General features: G+C 50.4%; 1 protein-coding gene and 1 long non-coding RNA gene across 6 annotated transcripts in view; one reads left to right on the top strand and one right to left on the bottom strand.

The window, feature by feature from the left end:
* Positions 1 to 20,810, bottom strand: part of PTPRE (protein tyrosine phosphatase receptor type E) — a 163,946-nt gene that overhangs the window by 128,912 nt on the left and 14,224 nt on the right. The window lies entirely within an intron of this gene.
* Positions 11,756 to 20,654, top strand: LOC123380950. The gene is made up of 3 exons (XR_006587408.1): positions 11,756 to 12,169; positions 12,418 to 12,553; positions 17,894 to 20,654. It is a non-coding gene; the product is annotated as an uncharacterized LOC123380950 (long non-coding RNA).

Here is a 20,810-nt window from a genome sequence, read left to right as displayed (position 1 = left end):
TACAATCTCTTCCTGCAGCTGCCTTCCAAACGGTCCCTTTGCATCCAGTCTTGCACCTCCCCCAGCCCATTTTCCACATGAAATCAGAGCGATCTTTCAGGCACACAGATCCATTTGTCACCCTCCTCCTTAAACTCTTTCAATGGCTTTCCACGCTACGCTCAACTCCTCATAAGGCCTTCGTGGCCTGATCTTTGCTTGCTTTTCTAGCTTCATCAACCTAGGCATCCATGGGTAGGTCACCCCCCGCCCCACTCAGCCTCCCATCCATCCACCCACCCATCCACCCACCTTTCCATCCGCCCACCTGTCCTTCCACTTATCCATCCCCCAACCCATCCACCCATCCAGTCAATACTTCCCGTCTACCTTCCAGAGTCGTCCATCTGGCCTTGACCACCACGCTGTCACTCTGAGACCATGGCTCTGGTCTTACTTTAATCCCCAGTCCCGCTTTATCCTTCAGTCTGTTCCTGGATCCTCATCATACCCTCTGCACAGAAACTTACCCTGCAACTCAGCCTTTCTGGCAGCGGGGCCCCAAATTACTGCTGCCCCCCACCCTGCCCCCGGGGCTGACGTGTTTGCCCGAAGGGAGCACTTCACCTGCTCTTGGGGTCCACAGTGCCGAGCTCCCCAACTGTTGTGGCAACCCCGTTACTTCTCATTAGACTCCGCAGCCCAACACCAAAGGGAAGCTACTCCTTCCTTCTGTCCCAAAGTCTGCAGCCAGGTCAGAGTCCCCCGGCCACCCCTCCCCGCCCGCCAACACCACACACACACACACACCCCAGCCAACATTGCCCAGCCCACTGAGGAGGCCCAGCCCCGGGCATGGTTCCTCCCAGTCCACCTGTCTAATCTGGGACTGGAGAATGTGAGCGACTCTGCGGCAGGCAGGAGGCCACACACAGGCTGTCCCCAACTGCCCTTCCGTGAGACCAGGAAACTCAGGAATTGAAGAGCCCCAGAGGAATCTCTGACACCCTGCATGCCGGGGAAAAGGACCAGCAAAGTCTTCTTCCTCAATACAGAGGTCACAGAGGGGCAGGGGGAATATTTTGAAATCATCCTGATACAGGCCAGAGTTTGAAAGATGAATGGATTCAGAAAAACATACGCTTTCAGAAGTTAATAGAGACACAAGCACGTTTTGCTCTGAACTACACTCGTAGCGATGGTTTCCTTAAATACCCTTCTCGAGTTTACAGAATCCTATTGTGTTCCTTAGGACAGGATGCGGTGATGCCTGGCGGGTCAACAAGAGAAGGATAAAATTACGTAAAAATGGCTGGGGTTGCTGTTAGACAGACGAGATAGAGAGATAAGTCACCGGGTATCCTGGCCTGTGTGATAAGACAGCACTTCCGGGTCTCAAAGATGTCTTGGCCTGCGATCACAGATGCAGGCCTCAGGTTCCTGCTCTTGGAGGACTGTTTAAGTTGTGGGGAAATCTACAGCACATAAAACTTGCCAGTTTCGTGCCTGTGTGAGTGTAGGGTCCAGTGGCCCTTTATCCTGCTCCCAGAAGGAAACTCTGCACCTAGATGAAATCAAACAACGACTCCCCCACCCCCCTCTCCCGCCTCCGTGACCTCTGTTCTACTTCCTGTCTCTGGGGATTTGACTACTTCTAGGTACCTCTTGTGAGTCGAATCATCCAGTATTTGTCCCCCTGCGACAGGCTTATGTCACTCAGCATCACGTCCTCCGGGTTCACCCACGTGCAGCACACGTCCGCATCGCCTTCCTCTTTAAGACCGAATGACACTGCGTTGTTTGGATGGACCACGTCGTGCTGTTCCATTCATCTGCTGGCGGGCGCTTTGCACGATGTGGTTTTTCGATCTAAACTGAACTCGGTCAAACGGACCTATCGAGGGCACAGGCTCGCGAGCTGATTGGCTTTTCTAAACCAAGGATGTGGTACAATTTAAAGAAAAAGTTTCGTTTTCTAAAATTCCATTTCAGAGAGGCAGGAGCACAGCACCTTAACCCTGACTTCTTCATTTCCTCAATATCCTGTCACTGCTAATGATTTTTTACAGCCTCGGATCGCTGGCAGGTAGAGCAGGGTTCCTCGGTCCCCCTTGCTTAAAATATCTCCCTGGGAGTCAAGGCTCTCTTTCCACTCACACTCGTCCCCATTACTTCTGACATGGTGATCGCGAGCTTCCTGGCACGTCAAACGGCCCATCTACGCGCTCTTGATTGGACTGCGGGAAAATTGGCCTGCATTTGGGGCGATGCTGACCTATTTCTTCCCTGTGAGATATTATAAAAAGACATGCAGCTTTGCAGAGGAGCATTGACATTCTGCCTTTTTTCTTTGCCTTTTCCCCCACTGGTGACACAATCTGGGATGTGTTGATGAGACCAGTGTGTTTCCACGTACTCACCACGGCTCTGCCCACGGCCGGGAGGAAGGACTGGGCTGTCCCATGCCTTACCTCCTCGCTACTCTGCAGATCACCTGGCTACAGGTGAAGGGCTCCGGGGCCAGAGTCCATGAACCAAGGGAGCCTAGACATAAAGACGGAGCCTTCAAGTGCACCCATGGGGACTTGGCTCACGTAGTTCTGGCAAGACGGAGAAGGTGGCGCTGCGTGGCATTGGAAATGGAGAGCTCTTGGAAGTCAAGAAACCAACCAAGATGCATCAGTTGGGGTGGAGAGCTGCCTGCCCGGAGACCAAAGGCAACAAGAAACATACCCTCTTTAGCCCTTCTGGTGTAAAAAAGAATGTACTTCAGTCATCCACATTTTTTAATTGTAGCATTTCCCAACCCAGTCTAGATGTCCGGTTTCTCTCGAACAATCCGAAGGCCTGCCCACCGGGGCTGCGCTCCGGCACGGACGAGGGCCGAATCTGAGAAGCAGCGCCCCCTGTGGCCACGGCAGGTACTGCTTCTCCTAGCTGAGGCCTGCGGGGCTCTCCCGGTCCCTGGACGTCGCCTGCCTGGCATCTGTGTTTGTGACTCCCCCGGGGCTGCGGTGCCAGTGCACGGAGCAGAATGGGCACTCAGCAAGCATGTGTTGTTCCCACGACTGCTGCCGGGCAGCTGTCCAAGAATCCCCAGACGGAGGTGGAGGAGGAGGAAGGTGCTAGCTGGAAAGAAAGTGGAATCTGAAGTTCTTGATTTTATCATTTGCAGACCTTCGAGACCGGAGCACCCCTCCACAACCCAGGGCAAGCCCCGCCTTTTCAGTGGCACTGGCCTTGGCCTCTCAAACACGAGAGCCCTGCCTTCGCCGGTGCGGTGCCTCCCCCTGGCTCCACCTTCCGCTTACGTGGGAAGGGCTTCCTTCGTTCATTCCCAAACACACACTGATGCCCTTGTGAGCGCCGGGGGGCTGCCAGGCCCAACAGCCCAGGGAAGAGGGCACAGACTCTGAGGCGCACGGAGAAGTGACCCAGAGAAGGAGAAGGGGCGTCAGCTCCTACTCCCTCCTCCCGGCCGGAGCTATAACAAGACTCACTGAACGAGGGAATGTCCTGGGTGCAGGGGGAGCACTGCTCCGTGGGAGAGGGAGGAAGTCCCTGAGGGCTTCCTGGAGGAAGGAACGAGGCGCTACTTGAGCAAAGACTTGGATGAGGGGTGCGTGTAGCAGGGACGTGCCAGGCTGCGCGAGCAGCATGGCGAGCAGGTACGATTCACCAGCAGGGGTGTGAGCAGAGCAGCTCTGGAGGACAGCAGGACGGGAGGTATCAGAGGTGAGCTGGGATCTGGTAGGGGCCTGTGGTCTAGGCTGAGCAGGAAGAATTCTTGCATGAACACAACAAGGAGCTTCCAAGGCATTTAATCAAGGAGGCACCCAAGGCAGGACAGGATTGTCAGAAAGATATTCTGAGGGCAGGTGTATAGAATGGACCAGAACCACAGATGGGCTGGATTGTCAACCTGCAGGTGGCCTGCCTCCAGCTGCCTGTCCTTGGGGACCCGTCCCTCCCCTCTGCTCATCGGGGCCCTGCCTGCACCCCGCTGTGTGGAATACGTCCCCTTGGGGTTGCTCGTTCACTTCCCATTGTATCTGCCCTTCTCCCCCGGACTGGAATCCCAGGGAAGACCGGGCCACGTTTTCTCCCTCCACGCATCCCCCTGCCACCACCCCACATGGCGATGTGGTGGCCTGCACCCAGCTGACCCTTCTAAAATGTGTGCTGCAATCGCTTACGGTAACAAAGAATCCTGTGTTTGGGCCTCCGGCTTGTTTTTTTTCCAGAATCGCTAGACCTACAACGTGAGAATCCTGTTTGGAGACGGCAAAATGAATTCATCTTCCAAAGACAAAACTTAACGTTGTTCTGGGTGCTCACCGTAGGAAAATAAGAAGTTTAAAGATTTTTAAAAACGGTGAAGGAATCCAAAAAGGATCCTCGGAAGATTTCCGCAATCGACGGAACGATTGCCAGTACGGGGGGGAAGCCCTAAAGTCCTATTTTACTAAAAAAGCTATAATGTGAACCACAAACAAATGATTTCTCTTGCTGAAACATCTGGAGAAACATTTCACTGGAATGTTATGCTATTTAAAGATAATGAATGATGGGATTGGTTCATAGCCTTTGTTCAGAAAGGCATTCATAAAACTGTGTTCCAAGAGAGGGAAGGAAGCATTTCTCTGCAGCAGCAGCTTTTACTCTTTGGGGTCCCCCCGTTCTTTCTAGAAGATCTGAAACACAACGTCCTAATTCACTCCGGTGAGTTGGCACCCTGGAATCTTCAGGGCCGGGGGCCGGGGTTGGAGAGGAGAGATTTGGGGCCAGAGGATGGAGATGTTGCCTTCTGGCTCCGTGTCTGTTCTTCTAATTCCAAATAGTTACGCCAACCATCACCCTAATGTACAACGCAGTACAAGTATAGACATTATATACACAGTGGAGTCTCACTCGGCTTTTCGGAAGAAGGAAACCCTTCCACTTGCAACAATACGGATGGGCCTGGAGGCCATTCTCTTGAGTGGACTAAGCCAGACACAGAAAGACAGATGCTGCATGATCTCACTTAAACGTGGCATTTTAAAAAGTCAAACGCACAGGGGCAAAGAGTAGAATGGGGGTGGCCAGGGGCAGGGACGATGGGGAAAAGGGAGATGCTGTTCGAAAGGCGCCAACTCTCCGTTATAGGACCAGTAAGTTCCGGGGATCTAATGCCCTGCATGGTGACTACAGCTTATCACACTGCGCTGGAGAGGCGCCTCGGGGGGCTCAGTCGGTCGAGTGTCCGACTCTTGATTTCTGCTCAGGTCAGGTTCTCACTGTCGTTGGCTCAAGCCCCTCGTTGGTCTTCACACGGGTGCGGAGGCTGGTTAAGATTCTCTCTTTCTAGGGGCGCCCGGGGGCTCAGTTGGTTAAACTTCCGACTTCGGCTCAGGTCACGATCTCGTGGTTTGTGGGTTCGAGCCCCACGCCGGGCTGTGTGCTGACAGCTCGGAGCCTGGAGCCGGCTTCGGATTCTGTGTGTGTGTGTCTCTCTCTCTGCCCCTGCCATGCTCACGCTGTCTCTCTTTCTCTCACAAATAAAACACTTGAAAATTAAAAAAAATATTCTCTTTATTTCCCTCTGCTCCTCTCCCCTGCTCCCCGACCCCACCAAAAAAAAAAAAAATAATAATATAATGCCACACCATATACTTGAAACTTGCCAAGAGCGTGGATCTTAAGTATTCTCGGCACACGCACACATAAAGGTGAGGTGACAGTTGTGATGAGCAGCTTGACTGTGTCATCATTTCATAATTCATAAGTGTATCGTGGCCTCACCGAGTACCCCTCAACCATATGCAAGGAAAGTAACATCAATTCTAAAAATAGTTTGGATTGAAGAAAATACAAACTGACTCTTCTAAAAATGTCTGTTTAAACAACAAATTGAGTCAGGGCTGAACAGTACTCTGTAATTAAGACCAGGAGCACCCCAGGACCCCTCATTGAGGGGCTGCTGTGCCGCCTTGTTCACAATGATTATCTCATTTAGCAGGGGTGGGGTTTTTTTGTTAATTTCTGTAACACTAACTAAACAGAGTCTTCGACAGAAAAGCGATTTTGCACACAAGTAATGGCAGGACATGGGGAGAGTGCCGGTTTCCTGACGTTACATTTTTTTTAATATTTGTTTATTTATCTTGAGAGAGAGAGAGAGAGAGAGAGAGGAGGGGGAGAAAGAGAACCCCAAGCAGGATCCATGCTGTCAGCAGAGAGCCCGACGTGGGGCTCAAACTCACAAGCTGTGGGATCGTGACCTGAGCAGAACTCAAGAGTTGGGCGCTTAACCAACTGAGCCACCCAAGAGCCCCTTTTTCCTTTCTTTAAAAAAATTTTTAAGTTTTTTTCATTTATTGTTTCTGAGAGAGAGAGAGAGAGACAGAGCACAAGCAGGGGAGGGGCAGAGACAGGGTGAGACACAGAATCCAAAGCAGGCTCCAGGCTCTGAGCTGTCAGCACACAGCCCGACCCGAGGCTCAACCTGACAAACTGAGATCATGACCTGAGCTGAAGGCAGATGCTAAACCGACTGAGCCAACCAGGCACCCCTAAAAAACTTTTTAATGTTTATTTATTTTTGAGAGAGAGAGAAAGAGAAAGAGAGGGAGAGAGAGAGAGAAGGGCCTCCTGACTTTTTTTTTTAATTTTTTTTTCAACGTTTATTTATTTTTGGGACAGAGAGAGACAGAGCATGAACGGGGGAGGGGCAGAGAGAGAGGGAGACACAGAATCGGAAACAGGCTCCAGGCTCTGAGCCATCAGCCCAGAGCCCGACGTGGGGCTCGAACTCACAGGCCGCGAGATCGTGACCTGGCTGAAGTCGGACGCTTAACCGACTGCGCCACCCAGGCGCCCCTAGGGGCCTCCTGACTTTAAACTGGCATTACACCTTACTAGGTTGCTACTCTGAAATATAGGAGAATGAAAGCTTTTTAAAAAAGCATATCATATCTCATTAAAAAACACATGAGATAGCATTATCTACTTGAATATTATTCATACATATTTATTAATATGTTTAAGTAAGAGTCACAGCGTTAACACACACACACACACACACACACACACACGTAAGCAGTTTATTAAAAAGAGTGTAATTCAGGAATCCCCCCTTTTCTCCCTGCCAAGGTACTGATCCTACCCGAATGAGAAAGGGCCCCAGGACCTCTGTTTTTCATCTGCAAAATGCCATTCCCGGTTTTGGCAACTGCTAGAACCCCTTTCAGCTCAGAGAGTCCGGGATTATAATTGTAAATCACACTCCTGATTTCATTTGGGCAAGTGTAGAGGTGCAAATCACCCGGTTTTCAACGATTCCACAGTGAATGAGCTGTGCAGGGTGCTGGAGAGGAATTTTAATCAAATGATTCATGAGAAGGTGCCTTTTTATTTCTTCCTGAGGTGGGGGAAAATGCAGATTTTTAAAAGGGCATTATCACGTGCAGTACAACTTAAGTCACAGATTTAAAACCTCAATCCCCCTAATAAAAATGTTGCAGCCAAGTCACTGGGATCAGTGCCTTCGTTCCTGCATTTCGTTTGTTTTCCAAGTATCGTCAGGAGTAAAAACATCAGAGTCCTGCCTGCAGCCGAACGTAACGGCCTCTGGACACAGAAGCACGTTCCCGCAGGGACTGCGGTCCAGACTTCCTTCTCCTGTCAATTCTAACACCGGCCGCCTTCACTGTAGCAAGAATCATTGAAAAGGACGGCAAGCACAAACACTTGGTCGTCTTTAAACTGAGTTGGCATTAGAGACGCTCGGCTCATTAGCAGCTCGAGTATCAGCGGGGGTAACAGTACGATCGTCCAGTGAGCTGGGATCACGTGGTTCTGGGGAGTCACACAACACCCACGGGGCTGGGTTTCAGAACCCGTGCTTCAGTAAGGTTACTGACCCGGGCAAGTCCAGACAGACAGACACACGCATAAACCAGCCACCATGCGTTACATACCACAAGTGTTGACTCGACGGCTCAAATAATGTCAGATTTCAAAGCCACGCACGCTTACCCAACAGTCTCCATACAAACTTCACTATTGCCTCTGCTGGGCCATGACTGGTGAGGCTCCGACACCTTTTTTTTGTTTGTTTTTTCTTATGCCTCTTTATTTATTTTGAGAGAGAGAGAGAGAGAGAGAGAGAATCCCAAGCAGGCGCCACACTGCCAGCACAGCGCCCGAAGCAGGGCTCAAACCCACGAACCGTGAGATCATGACTTGAGTCAAAATCAAGAGTCAAACGCCCAGCCGACCGAGCCCCCCCAGACGCCCTCCCCCAAATTTAAATTCTAGCTGGCACACCACATTACGTTAGTTTCAGGGAGGTGCACGACCTAGTGATTCAAGTTCTCTATACTCCGCTGAGCTCCCCACGACGGAGCTGCCACCTGTCACCAGCAGTCCTGCTAGGATACCATTGACTTCATTCCCGATGCTGTGCCTTTCATTCCCGGGGCTTATTCATCCCACAACTGAAAGCCTGTGTCTCCCCTTTTGCCCTTTAAGCTTAAGGCAGACATCAACCTCTGGGAGGCCTCACACATGGAGAGTCATTTTCAAACGGAAGTGAAAACTGGGGGGGGTGCGGGGCTGGGCTGCGGCTCGGGGCGCGGCACCGTGGGCGTGGTTTGCCCCGTGCACAACCTTTTGCCGTGCAAGGAGAACGTGTCCCCGAAGCTGAGACCTGGGACTCAGGGGCCACTGCCGTCTGCACATCAAGGAGGAGGATGAGCGGGGTGGGCAGAGGGAGGACGGCCGTGACACGAGACCGCAGAAGCCATAGGTGTCTGCCTCACGGCCTCAGAAAGCAATTACACGGTTTTGAGGCTCAGTCCACACGACCCACAACAGGAGCTTTTTCCAGGAGCTTCTACCTGGGTGACCGCCTGGGCTCTTAGCAGACCCCGTCTTGGGCCCTGGTGGGAGGCTGCAGCCCTCGGTGGCCCAGCATGACCCTGGAGGGCTGCTGGAAGCTTCTCCAAGGCCGCGTACTTTGCAAAACAGGTCAGAGAAGGTGCCCTTAGGTGGAGATGACTGAAGAAGGGGCCCCCCCTGGGCAGAAAGGTGCAGGGCCCAGACATCACTCCAGCCGGAAGGGCCTATGTCATCAACAGCTGCCCACAGAGCAGCTGGCTGGGTCTGGACACAGTGAGCATCCGTCATCAAGAGGCAGGAGAAGGAGGGCCCAGGGTACCCTGGCGCAGGCAGGCGGGAGATCATCTCCTGGGCTGCTTTTCGTAACAAAAGCTCTGCCCTGCCCGTGGCCAAACTGGGAGCCACCTGCCAGGGGGCCACCCCTGTACGTGGCAGGGGGTGGAGGGGGCGGGAAGTCTCAGCCACCCAGGCAGAGGAAAGAGGAGGGGAGACCCACACCCTACAGCATTCAGAGGGGCTGCTGGTGGGCCTGGAGACGACACCGTCAGCTGGACGTCCCCGCTGCCAGCCTCTCCATGGAAACCGGAGGAGAGGAGGGCACTCGCAGATGGGAGCCCCAGCCAATTAAAGGGTTCGCAGGTGCCACAGAGGTGCGCGGAGGCAGCAGTGCTGGTGGGGAGGGCGGAACTGGGGGGACGCGGGGTCGGCAGGAAAGCCCCTGTCCGGAGGGGATGTCCTAGCGGGGCCCCAAACACCAGCCCCGCGCTCAGCGCTGCCAGCGAGGGGCACGGCGGTCCTCTGCGTAGAGGTCTAAAGGAGGAGGCCGCCTGGGGGTGCGGTCCCCAGGGCCTGGAGGGCCCTCCGAGGCCGTGTCTTAGAGACGGGCCCCACCCCACAGCTAGGGCGGCAGCTCCCCCACTTGTGTGCAGAGCCCCTGCACTCCAGCGCCCCAAACCACTGCAGAGCGCCGGGCCGGGGGGCGGGGACCACTTTGTCCTCCTCCCCCGTGAACGCGCAGGTGGCACAGTGCACAGGTCCCACGGGAGATGGGCTGCGCCACGGCTGAGCCGGGGAAGCACAGAAGGTCCAGAGTCCGGCATTTCCGAATAATGCGGTTATCCTTGGGGAGGAATGCAGCATTCTGGGAAACTCCGAGCACCACAGGGTTAGCCAGGAAGCAAATGAGGCCTGCCCGTCTGGAGAGAGGGCCAGTTCCCATCTGCGGGGGGCACCTCACGTAGCTTCTTGCGGGTGGATTTCAGAGACATGTCCCCAAAGACAAATGTGTGTGACTTTCTCGCCAAGGCAAATAAACATTCTAACACTGAAGGACAGGAACATCATCTTAACAGAACAGCAGCCACACTCGGGCAGGTGATGGCGAAACAATCAGATGGGGACCAGCGAGCTGAGACTGTGTCTGCAGGAGGGGCTGGCGTGTGGCACCTCCAAAAACCCACCGACAGCTCTAAGGAAAAGGGGAAGGTGAGGGGCGCCTGGCGGCTCACTCAGTTAGGTATCTGACTTCAGCTCAGGTCATGATCTCACAGCTTGAATTCGAGCCCCGTGTCGGGCTCTGTGCTGACAGCTCAGAGCCTGGAGCCTGCTTCGGATTCTGTGTCTCCCTCTCTCTCTCCTCCTCCCCCACTCACATTCTCATTCTGTCTCTCTCTCTCTCTCTCTCTCTCTCTCTCTCTCTCTCTCTCATAAAAAAGCTGGGGTCGGGAGGAGAGGCGAGCCTCATCTTTTTTGCTTTTGATTCCAAGATTATCCCTTCATTTCAGAAACTTCATTGCTCTATAATGGTTCCAGAATTTTTCAGAACAAGTGTGAAGAAAGTAAGCTGAGTCCCAACCACTAGTTTCTCTCTCCCTCTTTCCCTCTGTGTGTGTGTGTGTGTGTGTGTGCGCGTGTGCGTTTGGTTGTCTAAGTAACCGGTGTCTAGCTCTCCCTAAGTTACATATTATTTTCTTAGATTATTTTATTCGTTAAATCCTACAAGCAAGATGATCATCCCCATGACAGGAACACAGAGGCTTGGGACCACAGAACTTGCCAAAAATGGCCCCGCTTGGAGGGTGAGGACTGGGGAGAGAAGAGACGGAATCCAAACTCTAAGCCTGAGCTTCTGTTCGCCACCACATAGGGTCGATCTGTCTTTCCCGGGCGACAGAGGTTGTCCTGGGCAGCCCCAGGGAGGAAGATAGGATGTGTGTTTAAAATTACTTTCTCTGTTAAAGGCCAGGGAACCTCACATACATTCTTGGTGTCATAATCAAATAGCCTTTTTTTTTTTTTTAACATTTATTTATTTTTGAGAGACAGAGTGAGACAGAGCACAAGTAGGGGCGGGGTGGGGGGCACAGAATCCGAAGCAGGCTCCAGGCTCTGAGCTGTCAGCACAGAGCCTGACACGGGGCTTGAACTCATGGCCCGCGAGATCATGACCCGAGCCGAAGTCAGACGCTCAACCCACTGAACCACCCAGGCGCCCCTCAAATAGCTTCTTAATATTAATTTGTGATGACTCTTGCACAGAAATCCCTAGGAAACCTAAAATATGCTGTACATTTGAGCACGTTTTTATCTCTCGTGCATCTGAATCCTCCCAGAGTTTAACTTGGCTCGTGGTATAAACAATTCCTCGTTTCCATCCAGAATGCGCAGCATGTTGCTATGTTTTCGGGAAGGAGAAAAATCATCTTAATTTATGTAAAGAGAATTCCTAAAGATATGTATAATGGAGTCCGTGAGGCATAAACACCAAATGTGTAAATATCACAGAATTAGCTCAGCACATATTGTCTCGAAAATGGAAACAAATTCCTTTGCTGCAAACAGTCGCTCAGGAGAACCTTGAGTTTTGTTATTTTGCTATTAATGTGCACGTGTAGGGCGCTGATAGGCAGAATTCCGAGCGTATCCCCCAAGATTCCCACCCCTCGGCTTTCTCCATCAAACGCTCACCTAGGTGCTGCTGTGAAGGGGCTGTGCAGATGGAATCAGGGTTATGAAGCAGCTCCCCTCAACACAGGGGAACATCCCGGATTGTCGAGTGGCCCAGGGCAGTCCCATGAGCCTTCATGAGCACCAGTGAGAGAGATGTGGCAGCGGGGGGCACGCAGATACCCAAATAGGAGAGGGCCCCCCCAGACGCTGGCCTGATGCTGGAGGACGGGGGCCACGAGCCAAGGAGAGGAATTGCCAAGACCCGGGGGCCACCTAGCCGATAGCCAGTGCGGGAACGTGGATCCCACCCGGTGACCTTGGAAGTGACTCATCCCAGAGCCGCCGTCAAGAAGCACAGGTAACCTGCGGATACCCTGATTTCGTCCTGCGAGCCTCTAAGCAGGGAACCGGCCAGACGCAGAGGCTGTGTTGGGTGCTGACCTTGGGAACGGGGTGTAAGCCACGGGTATTGCTTTAGGCTGCTACATTTATGGTAATTTGTCACAGCAGCAAGAGGAACCTGATACGGCTGAGCGGGAGAGTGGCCACAAGCATACACGTGTGCAAATGCGCAGAAGCGCCTTCTCCACCCTGCTTTCTCTGCAGGCTACGAGCTGAAACCGCCCACGTGAGTTCACAGGACTTGAAATGGACTCAGCGAGAGGCACTTCTTTGTCACTGTTTCACTCTTTGTGCCCATGGAGACCCTCATGTGCCCAGAGGGACTGCCCACAGCTGGAAGGTAAGGAGCTATTTCATATCTCCTACTCCCTACGCCAAAAGCACTTAACATTCGTTTGCATACGCTCAGTGAGCCAAGTATTAAATTTAGGGTATCTACTTATCACTAGCATTCATCCTAAAACAATAATGAACACATGGCAGAGTTCCTCGCCGTGGCATATTTTTATGTGTGTGCCAAACGTGAATTTTCAATATATACATTGCATTTAATTCTCTCGTTCAACTGCCGTTTTCTTTCTGATGGGGAAGAAGAGAATCTTCAGGAAGACCTTTCGTTAAAGTAAAATAATGTGACGCAACATTTCTCTGCCTTATATCGTCCCTATACTCCTTAATACAAGAAGTACCAGACGAAACTAATGTATTGGGCATAAATAAGCTTATGGTTCCTGAAAATACTAGGCATTGAAGACTGTATTGAAATTTGACTCATAGATTCGTTTATGACTAAGTCAGAATTTAGCTGTCCACTTAAAAGGGTCCACAAGAGACTTTTTAAAAATATCACAGTCAGCTAAAAGGCATTTTTGCCGGGACGTGAGATTCGCTGAGGAGCTGTGATAGAAACACAGAGATCGGGCAGAAAAGATGTTAATCCACGGTGCCATACAGATGGCCCACACACTCACGCTGTTTCCCTGCATTAAGACAGAGCTCTTAATTCAAAATCTGGAACAGGACCATTCTCCTGGAATATGTTGGTTCACATTTTTCCTTCAAATTAAGATTCCTTCCATTTGAGTAAAGAAGCAAAGAGGGCCAAAGAATTTCATAAATAAAAATAGAAGCCATGCCTTTACCGCTTGCTGAAGAGGAGGGAGGTGCAAGGAATCCCGCCCACACTTGAGAGCGATATCTTGAAAGCGCATTTTATGTACCCGGAACAGAAAGGATGATGGGGTAGCGGCATGTTCTAGCACAGGCAAGCTGCTACCTTGGAAATGGTGTGTGACAGACTGGGAACAAGGGGATGTTCCACAAGAAGGTGCAAAAACGTCAAGAATAAAGATATTTTAAGGATAATGTGTCTCTCAAGGGCTCTGAACCTTTTTGGTGACGTGGCTCCGTTGGGCCGTCTAAGAAAGCTTATTCCCATAATAATACTTTTAATGACCTGAGAGAAAATACATAGGACTAAAAACGTAACTTTGTAAATGGATGAAAGGTTTAAACAGATGCTACCAAAGATGTATTCTGGGCACATAAGCACATGAACAGACACTCAACACCATTGGTCACTGGGGACACGCAAATTAAAACTGCGGTGAGATCCCACAGCTCACCTATCATAAAGGCAAAACATTTTTAAAGGAAAAAACTGACACTATCAAATGCTGGCAAGGGTGCAGATTAAGGGGAACATTCACACTCTGGTGGTGGGAACACAAACGGTGATACCCACCGTGGAAACCAGTCTGGAAGTGTGTTATCAAATTAAACATACGTGACGTGCAACCCAGTAATCCCATCATACTTACTTCTCCCAAGTGAACTGGAAACCTAGTTTGACACAGAAACTTATGTGCACAGGTCGGAACCATTTGATTCCTAAGTGCCCCAAACTGGAACCAGACCGCACGCCCCCCAACTGGGGAAAGACTAAACACACGATGATCCTTCCACACGACAGAATATGGGACGAGCCGTGGACTAGAATGATTCTGAAAGCCACATGCTACGTGAAAGAAGGCAGACTCAATAGTCTACATACTGTAGGAGTCCAAGTATATGACATTCTTGAAAAGGCAAAATTGTAGGGATGGAGAACAGATCAGTGGTTGCCAGGAGTTAGGGGTGGGGCTGGAGGGTCTCACTTTAAAGACACAATACAGGAGAGTTTTTCTTTGCGGGGTGAGGGGGTAGGCAATAACACCTCCGTGCCTTGATCGTGGTGTTGGTTACACAGCTCTGATGTATTTGTTAAAACTCATGGAGCCATACCAAAAGAAATGACTTCTACCGTGTGGAAATTTGAAAGTCAAATTCTAAGACGAAGTTGTTTCATTGTCTCCACCGTAAAAAAACTTTTTTAAGGTATGAGGAAAATAAAAGTATGAAGGAAGACAATTATATGGAAATAAAGAGGTACATTTTCTCACCATCTAAATTTACAGACCCTCTGAATTCTACCCGAACACTCACAAGAGACCCCATGTTAATAATTTCAGAGCCCAGGGGAGCCTGGGTGGCTCAGTTAGTCAAGCGTCTGACTCTTGATTTCAGCCCAGGTTTGTGAGATCGAGCCCTGTGTCAGACTCTAGGCTGATTCTCTCTCTCCCTCTCTCTCTGCTCCTCCCCGTCTCTGTCTCTCTCTCTCTCTCTCTCTCTCTCTCTCTCTCTCTCTCTCAAAATAAGTAAATAAACATTTTAAAAAATTTCAGGGGTGCCTGGGTGGCTTAGTCGGTCAAGCATCCCACTTCAGTTCAGGTCATGATCTCAAGCTTCGTGAGTTCAAGCCCTGCGCCAGGCTCTGTGCTGACAGCTCGAAGCCTGGAGCCTGCTTCGGTTTCTGTGTCTCCCTCGCTCTCTGTCCCTCCCCACTCATACCCTGTCTCTCTTTGTCTTAAAAGTAAACAAACATTAAAAAAAATTTTTTTAATTAAAAAAAAAAAAAAAGAATTCCGGAGCCCAGACCAACATACTCGGGAATATGATAGAGTCCTGCAAACAGCTGGTGTTCCTGAACTTCCCAAGGGGTACCCCCTGCAGGCCGCAGCCCTCATTTGACCACGCCTGGCAGAAAACCCTGGGGTGCACCTGTCCCAGGGAACCTTTTGGGAAGGTCATGCTAGATTAGCAGGTTCTTGAAGGCCGTGACCATGTGACCTCTCTGTCCCTAGCACCTGGCCTAGAGATTTGATAAATCCCTGTATTTGTTAGACAAATAAAATATCTTTGCTGATTTCTAAAAAGAAATCAATTTTACCTATTTGCCATACAACTGATACTCCCATGTAATTTACTTAACATACTTTATTGCATTAATACTAAGGATTTAGGTAACAATTTAAATGTATAAAGGGATGTGTAACTTTGTTATTTACACGGCATACACCATGGAAGAAATTAACCTGAAAAATTACAGTTGACAGAAGCTAATTACATAAGCCACCATGGACAGATGCCAAGGACCTCCTAACTTTATCTTACAATGTGTATTAAACTCCTTCCCCCAAACAGAAATGGCTTAACGTTGTAACTTGAAGTGTATACCAATCCAAGGTTTAATTTTGCTTTTAAGATTAAGCAGCACATGTGTAATTAAAACTGATGTGAGGGGCGCCTGGGTGGCACAGTCGGTTAAGCGTCCGACTTCAGCCAGGTCACGATCTCGCGGTCCGTGAGTTTGAGCCCCGCGTCAGGCTCTGGGCGGATGGCTCAGAGCCTGGAGCCTGTTTCCGATTCTGTGTCTCCCTCTCTCTCTGCCCCTCCCCCGTTCATGCTCTGTCTCTTTCTGTCCCAAAAATAAATAAACGTTGAAAAAAAAATTTAAAAAAAATAAAATAAAATAAAACTGATGTGAATCAGCAAACAATGTCATCGGGCTTACAATTCATGAGGTTTTGACAACTGCAAACAAATTGAACACATCCATCTATTCACAACAGTCACTGTATTTCACAAACATGTCACTTCGCTGGCTATTCAGCTCATTCTCCCTTTGCAGGGTGAAAGCTGATGTGTGCTGACCTTGACCTCTAACACAGCCACTCAGTGTTTTGCTCGGCTATAAAAGTTGGGCTCAAAGGGCGACATGAAACTAAATGCTACAACTGTTTTCTGATGGAGGTGGGAGGTGGGGAGGTCGGGGGTGGGTGCAGCCCTTAGCTACCAAATCCCGCGCTTTCCAAAATGTTGTTTTGAAGGGAGATGCACATTTCCACCACATACCGCAAAGTCTGCACGCAGGATGAGACGTTTACCAGTTTTCACTTTGTACTCAGGCAGCCTTGCAGAGGGATCTGGGATCAGACAAGCATGCTCACCTAAGCCAGCACAGCAAATCTGTCCCACACCCAGAACAAATGGTTCTCGGGCACCTGGGTGGCTCGGCGGGTTGAGCGTCTGACTCTCCATTTCGGTTCCGGTCATGATCTTACTGTTTGTGGGTTCAAGCCCCAAGTCCGGGCTTTGCACTGAGCGTGGAGCCTGCTTGGGACTCTCTCTCTCTCTCCCTCTGCCCTGCCCCCCTACCCTTGCTCATGTGTGTGCACGCTTTCTTTCCCTCTGTCTCTTAAGAAAGAAAGAAAGAAAGAAAGAAAGAAAGAAAGAAAGAAAGAAAGAAAGAACAAAAGAAAGAAAGAAAGAAAGAAAGAAAGAAAGAAAGAAAGAGAAAAGAAAGAAGAAGGAAGGAAGGAAGGAAGGAAGAAAAAGAAAGAAAATAAAAGAAAGAAAAGAGGGAGGAAGAAGGAAAGAAAGAAAAGAAAAGAAAAAAGAAAAGAAAAGAAAGAAAAGAGGGAAGAAGGAAGGAAGGAAGGAAGGAAGGAAGGAAGGAAGGAAGGGTGGGTTCTTGGTGCACAGAGAAAGACCATTAAAACGGAAAAAAGGAACGGACTCACACTGGAAAACTCTCCGAAGAGGGTGGATGGAATCGATAGGCAGCAATGATCAAGTGTGCATTTAAAAGCAGTTACGGAACCGCGTTATCTGCACTAAGTTTTCTACTATTTCCTTCCTGCTCAGAAAGTCCGGGCTCTGAGGAAACACACAGAGGCCTGTCAGTCAGAACCAGCGCAATTCGCAGACAGAGGGAGCAGCCGGGAAGTGGGTGCAGCCCAGACACCTAGATAAACAGAACCTGAGCCATCAGAGATTGGCTTCTTTGTCAAATCAAGGGGTTTTAAAGTTTGTTCAGATGCTGCGTGTAGTAGGTTGGGAAATAAGCAAAACACCCAGCAAATCTCCCAAACAAATCTTCTCTGAAGTTCCGCTCTACCCATAAATCTGAAGGTCACCACTAAGGCAATACACGAACCTGGAGGAAAGAAGCAATTCAGGATTACAGTATGCAGGCAATCAATATTCTCTCTAATAGTTTTTGTAGAGTGCATCAATTTTCTTAGCTAAAAAAATGATGGTGCTTTCTGTTTTATAGCTAAACACAGTATAAAATATGGAAAAAGCCACCTAAAGGGGAAAAAAAGCCATAATGCTTTAAATAATAACAGTAATACAATAATAATAGTATGTTAAAATGCACCGGGATTGGCATTTTGTCTTAAAAGTAAAATTAAACCAGGAAAGTGATTCACTTTATGCCCTAGCATGGAATGAGTCAATCTGATGGAAATGACTAAAATAAATCACTGAAAAATGTTACTTTTTGTTTTTTCTTTAGCCACGTATTTTATGCCAAGACGCGACCATCTCAGGATCACGGTCTAGCAGGCCACGAGGAGTCGCAAACAAGCCGCCTGGCCTCCGGGCGGCTTCCCCCCAGGCTGCTCCTCCTCGGCGAGACCTAGCGTCCAGGTCTGGCGACACGCCCCAGCTGGCACGCACACGAACCCGGCCTTGCATCCCAGCTCGGCCACTTCCCAGTTATGTGGCCTTGAACAACTCCTTTCACTGTCCGAGTCTCAGTTTTACGAGCCATAAAATGGGCTGGCATCTCACATACGTGCCACTCTCAGATGGAAGACAACTCAGCCCCACTAAGGGAACCCGCGATCCCCTCCTGTGCCCTCTCCGCGGGGCATCCACAATGGGTAGGATCCTAGTAGTTCAGGGAATATGTTTTTTTAATAACACAGCCCCTGAAAATATAAGCCACTATTTCATTTTATCAACCAATGAGCCCTATGGGTTCTAGTGCTGGAGGAAGACGTAGCCGAACTGGTCTCAGTGAGATATTAATGCCCGCCGGGTCTACAGCGTGACACCCCCCGAGAGGCGTGTGCGAACCCACCACGGCGGAGGCCACACCACTATGCCTGCCTGGCTCTGTGCAAAGAGAGACAAGAGCACCTGACACTTGGAGGTGCCTGAATGGGAGCTATTACTGGGCTCTCTCTCTCTCTCTCTCTCTCTCTCTCTCTCTCTCTCTCCCATCTCTTTATTAGGTTTTGAGAGCGGCTGCCCCACTGGTCTCCCCGCCTGCCTCTAGCTCCTCACCTGCTGGTTCTCCGCGCTCCCGTGGCCATCAGGACTGTTCTGGACGCGCAGAACCTGTCGCCAGACTGGAGCGGAGAGTCTAGTCTCCGTCTGGCTCACCAAGCCCACCCCGTCCAGGCTCCTGCCCAGCTGTCACCTCGGGGCCCCGCTCTGTGATCCAGGAAACGGTGACAGCAGCTCTAAGAAATGGAACAAAATATTCCCGCTGTAATGGGAAAGCCTCTTACGGGAGGAAAAAAACGAATGTTAATGGTGAATCTTCCAAATGTGACCTACCGGGTGTAACAACTAAAAACGCCTGCTTCCTCCCTCATGCAAATGCTCCAGTTAAACTGGCTCCTTAAACAGCCTTATAGGTAAGAGAAAATAAACAGAAGCTGCTTAAAAAGTTTAATAGCCCATACTTCCTTCCAGACAGGAATCTATTACAGCGGAGGAAAAAAAAAAAAAAACAAAAAACAAAAAACTCAGCTTCTTGTGTTTCCTCACTCTGAGCAAAAGAGAAAACCTGGACGCCCGAAACTCTGCCTTGAGAAAACCCAACATAGGGGTCTGGGTCTTTAAAAATAAAATGGCTAAGAAGTGACCATTTGTTCTCTAAAAGGATTAGCTGCTTTACAAAAGGATTATCTGCGTTTTTCTAAAAGGTACTAAGCTTAGCCCGTGTATGTAAACCGCAATCCGAGTCAAGGTAACTTTTCAGGACTATGTTAATGCTGTGACACTGGGTATATTTGAGATGAAAACTAACCCTGGAGCTCAGCACAAACCAGGTGGCCGGACGTCTGCTGCTTGGGGGCTGCCCTCTGCATCTATACCTTCTTCCTACGTCCCGGCATCCCTGTTACAGGTCCCAGGGCAGGGTCCCACCCGCCGGCCCCGCCCTCCATGCACCTGTAGCGAAACTTCAGCAGGCTCCGACAATCAATCCTGCCCAAGCCTTCGGCTCTTCGGGATGAGTCACAGACCCAGGGACGTTTCGGAAGTGTCCGCAGAAGCCACAGCTGTGACAGGCCGGTGCCAGCAATGCCCAGGAGCTTCAGCGCCACGGACCACAGGCCACATCCTTACCAAAAGCTTCCCGCGGCTGGACTTAAATTGTGGTTGAGAGCCTCCCGGGCTCCTGCCCCCTTTCTGAACCTTGTTCTCCAGACTTCCGGTTGATTCTGAGAACTATCCAGTAACTTCTGTCCAGTTCCTTTTCTTGGTAAGTTAACCAGAGTCAGATTCGGTGGCCTCCAGCTAAAAGCCACAGCCCACACACCCAAGATAATGAAAAATGAGGGTTCCTCACCAGCATGTACCCTCGGGAAAGAGCCGCTCCTTCTTCCCCACATGAAAGGGGCCAACCTGTGCGACCCACAGGACACTGCGGGGAAGACAAGATGACTTCTGAGGTCAGGTCCCAAAAGAGGTTGTGGTTTCTGCCTCGCTTCCTCTGGGATCGCTCTCTCTGGGGGAAGGCAGTTGCCGGAACAGGAAGATGCTCCCGCGGTGCTGTGGGTGACTCCCCGTGGAGGGGAACGGAGGCCTCCTGCCCCACCGCCAGTGTCACTTTGCCGGTCATGGAAATGGGTCTTCTTCGAGTGCCGGCCACGCCTGCAGGGGTGCTGGCTTCGGGCAGGTGAGATGAGGGAGAGCCGCCAATTCTGTCCCGGCGCTCAGAAAACCGCATCAGCATAGTTGACAGGAGCAGCCTCTTCTGTGCCTGGGAACGTGCATTTCCAGGAATCCCAGGGCCTCCTCCAAATGCAGACACATGGTGCCGATGGGTGAGGTGTTCTCGATCTGTTTATGCATCACAACAGCGACTCTGTCGCAAGCTCGCCTATAGTTGTACCAACGCTCAGTAACTTCTAGATTGAAAAATTATGTATTACCAAGGGGTGCCTGGGCGGCTCAGTCAGTTAAGCATCTGACTTCGGCTCGGGTCATGATCTCACAGTTCGTGGGTTCGAGCCCCGCGTTGGGCTCTGTGCTGACAGCTCAGAGCCTGGAGCCCGCTTCGGATTCTGTGTCTCCCTCTCTCTCTGCCCCTCCCCTTATTGTGCTTTCTCTTTCTCTCTCTCTCTCTCTCTCTCACACACACACACACACACACACACACACACACACTCACACAAATAAATAAACATCAAAAA

This window comes from Felis catus, chromosome D2, assembly GCF_018350175.1.
Source record: "Felis catus isolate Fca126 chromosome D2, F.catus_Fca126_mat1.0, whole genome shotgun sequence".
Lineage (NCBI taxonomy): Eukaryota > Metazoa > Chordata > Mammalia > Carnivora > Felidae > Felis > Felis catus.
The sequence above is the reverse complement of the archived record's forward strand: the minus strand, read 5'-3'. Positions and strand labels throughout refer to the sequence as shown.